Source organism: Tiliqua scincoides, chromosome 7 (genome assembly GCF_035046505.1).
Source record: "Tiliqua scincoides isolate rTilSci1 chromosome 7, rTilSci1.hap2, whole genome shotgun sequence".
NCBI classification, from domain to species: Eukaryota; Metazoa; Chordata; class Lepidosauria; order Squamata; family Scincidae; genus Tiliqua; species Tiliqua scincoides.
Window position 1 is genome coordinate 16,580,550 of NC_089827.1, and position 3,271 is coordinate 16,583,820.

Genomic DNA, 3,271 nt, shown 5'->3' on the forward strand with positions numbered 1-3,271 from the left:
TGCTCACTAGATGAGCATTTTCACCTGGAATGAATATTCATATGGGTCCCAAATCCTTAGAAATCATTTCAGATGTGCCATTGCAAGGTCATTGCAGAGGTGTCCGTGTCAAGCTCAGCTCTCAGTAACTCTAATGGAAGATGCACCATTGCGCTAAGAGCGCATTGGCTCCATGTCACATGAATCAAAGAGGAGTTAATAAAATGTCCAATTCAGGAAATGGAACAGAAAGATGAAAGAGGGTTTTCGTGTTTTTAAACAGTCACCTCAGAACATTAGTGAAGTCAACAGAAAGGAGAACACTGGATAAAGATGTGGCTCCATACATCACCAATAACATCTGTGCTGTACACTTACGCATTACTGCGCCCTCCGGTTCTGTGCCACATCCTGATCGTACTGCTGATACAGTCAAACAGACCATCCATCATAAACTGCACAGCAGCGATTAATCCTCTGCCTTACAGAGTACAAAATGAGAGCTGATCAGGAATGTAGTTGAAGGGAAGAGAGCCGCACATCAGGACTATTCTGCAACAGGACTGGCAATGACATCAGCAGGAGTGCTCAGGTGCTGTCTTTGAAATGCTCTCAGAAGGAGCTTAGCTGAGAAGCACCAAGCTCACTAGGAGGCAAACTGAGAAATTTGCCTAGGGGCATATAGTAATATCTCTAGGCCGACATCTTTCCATAGGGCTACCTGAGAGAGACAGAATGCTATTCACATCACATTAAGGTTACAGTTCTATGCAAATTCACCTGGGAGTAAATTCTACTGAACACAGTACTGCTTCCCCCCCCCCCCAAGTATGAATAGGCAAGCACTCATGTTTCTTTTATATTTATTTAGGACATTTTAAAATCCAATTTTTTTCCATTTTTATACATTTGTTTTAAAACTATTGAGATTCACTTCCAAGAGTTTGAGAGGAGCTACATTTCTAAAGAAAATGCAATATGTATCAAAGTAAAAGTAGATGGAGGTAGAAGAAAACACTCTCAGGATGAAATTTAGTGTTGATTTTGTTGCTGCTAATGTTTTAGTGGGGTGTGCCTATGAGGCTGTGACTATGGGGAGGGCATCATGATGAGCTCCTGCACTTTAAAATCCACCACTGGTGCTGATTGACTCACTGACAGGGCTTCTGGCAAGCCTGGCTTTAGTGAAGAATAAAGCCTGGCTTTATTCTTCACTAAAACCAGGCTTGCCAGAAGCCCTGACAGTGAGTCAATCAGCACCAGTGGTACAAACTAGATTTACAGTCAAACCGTAATCAAATCCCTGCACGGCAGTGCAGCAGGGCTGATGCAGCCTCCTCCACCTCCAGTGCAGGAATTGGGGCTCCTGGGGGTCTCCTTGAGATAAAGGGACCTTCATCCTCTTACCCTGGGTAAAGCCCTAGCAGCTTCTATGGAGCTATTTGGATCAATGCCACCCTGCACATACTCGATCTTATCTGATCTTGGAAGCTAAGCAGGGTCAGGCCTGGTTAGTACTTGGATGGGAGACCGCCTGGGAATACCGGGTGCTGTAGGCTTATACCATAGTCTTTCGAGACTGAAGGTTGCCAACCAGCCAGCAGCAGCTCTAAAGCTGGTGCAAACTTGGCCCACCCTGTGTTGGGCTTTCAGGCTCGGGAGGGTAAATAGGACATGGTGGCAGCCTCTTCTACCATCCCCACTCTCCTCTCAAGGCTGATCTGCCCTGCACTCTTCCCAGAAAGTTGGGTAGGATTGGGCTCCTCTAGGTCTTTTGTTTCAAGGAGTTCTTACTGAAGCTACAACAGCAACTCTCTTCCTTAATTTGCTGCAGGTACTAGAGGAAAAGCATGCTTCCTCTAGAAACTGAAACCTGCACATGGGAGAGACCTCTAGCTCAGTTGAGCAGTGATGTACAAAATGTAGGCCTTGTGGCATTGATTCTTTCTCGGAGCTGTTTTCTTATTTATAACTCTAGGGAACAGCATTGTATCCAAAACTACAGGGGCTTGACTATACAAACAAGAGTAACATTAAAAGTGGGAATTATGATTCCGTTCTCATTCCAACTTCTTTTGTCTCCAGGGGCAAACTACAGCATGGACCAAAGCTAGCTGCAAGTTTTTGCTGATAATTAGACAAGAGGCTATCATCAGTAGTTCCTCCCTTAATCATCTCCTACAACATATGAGTGAAGAAGAGAGAGCTGTGAAGAATGTGCATTCTCCTACCTCTGCAAAAACAAATAATAAAAAGTGGCTCAAACAAGAAAGGAAAGGAATTTCAAATTGAATTTTAGAACACAGCACATTAAAGCCATTGCAGCAAATTAACCCCAGATTTGGCTTACATTTGGAAAGGTTTGAATTTAAATAGAGGTCTTCACCTGGCACCAAAGGCAACCAGAAACCAGAGTAGACACAGGGAGCCAGAACCAAAATGATCTGCTCACCAGCTGCTAACCAAAGAAGGCCAGGAACTAGAGGACACCTGCAAACAGAGGCGTTCCTATCTCGCAGTGCTTACCTTTGGTGGCATTCTAGAAGTTCAGGAGTGATAGTTATGTCATCACATAATCACGTCACTGCTAATTGCTTCTGGAGTGCCGCAATTTGAGGCAACCAGAGCCAAGGGTGGGCAGGAAGGCCCCAAGTGCAAAAAAAACCAATACGGAGCTCTGCCCAGTGGCACTGCGGTAAGGACCAGAGACTCAGACCAGGTGGGTGTCACCCCATGGAGTGTCACATTGGGGCAACCTATGCCAGTTGCACCCCCTTAGTAGCACTACTGTCTAGAAAAGAACAGTACATGTGGGCTTCTGAGAGGTTACTGGGCATCCATAGTGAAGTAAATCAGGAATGCTCAAGAAGCCTCAGGTGACGTTCTATTCCAAGGCAAGGCAGACCTGAGGAGGTCTTCCTAACAGTATGTTCACAGAGAGAGAAAAAATGCCAAGATTTTTCCAGGGACTGCTTGGAGCCTGAGTGGCAGGACAGGGATTAAAGTGTGAAAAAGCTCTCAAGTTTATGCCTCTAATGGAGTAAACCGCTAGCTATGCCTCTAAAGACACTATGTACTGAAGCCATTGGCAATGTTCCCGGTGACTTTCATAAGAAACCGGATTTCATTCCTGCTCTTTTCTCTTCTCCCATTTATGTCTGACCACCTTGTTAAGTGTGATTTATAATGCTGGAGATTTTCATATAGGCAGACCTTCAATCTCCTCTGATGTCAAGCGATCCAATTAGGAAATCTCGTATCCGGCCTATCTCGCCAGCCCTTAAAATATCAT

At 44.9% G+C, this 3,271-nt stretch overlaps 1 pseudogene; it reads left to right on the forward strand.

Annotated features, from left to right (window-relative positions):
* The first annotated feature begins 1,419 nt into the window (after positions 1-1,419).
* LOC136657888 (5S ribosomal RNA) lies at positions 1,420-1,538 on the forward strand (annotated as a pseudogene).
* Positions 1,539-3,271: the final 1,733 nt, after the last annotated feature.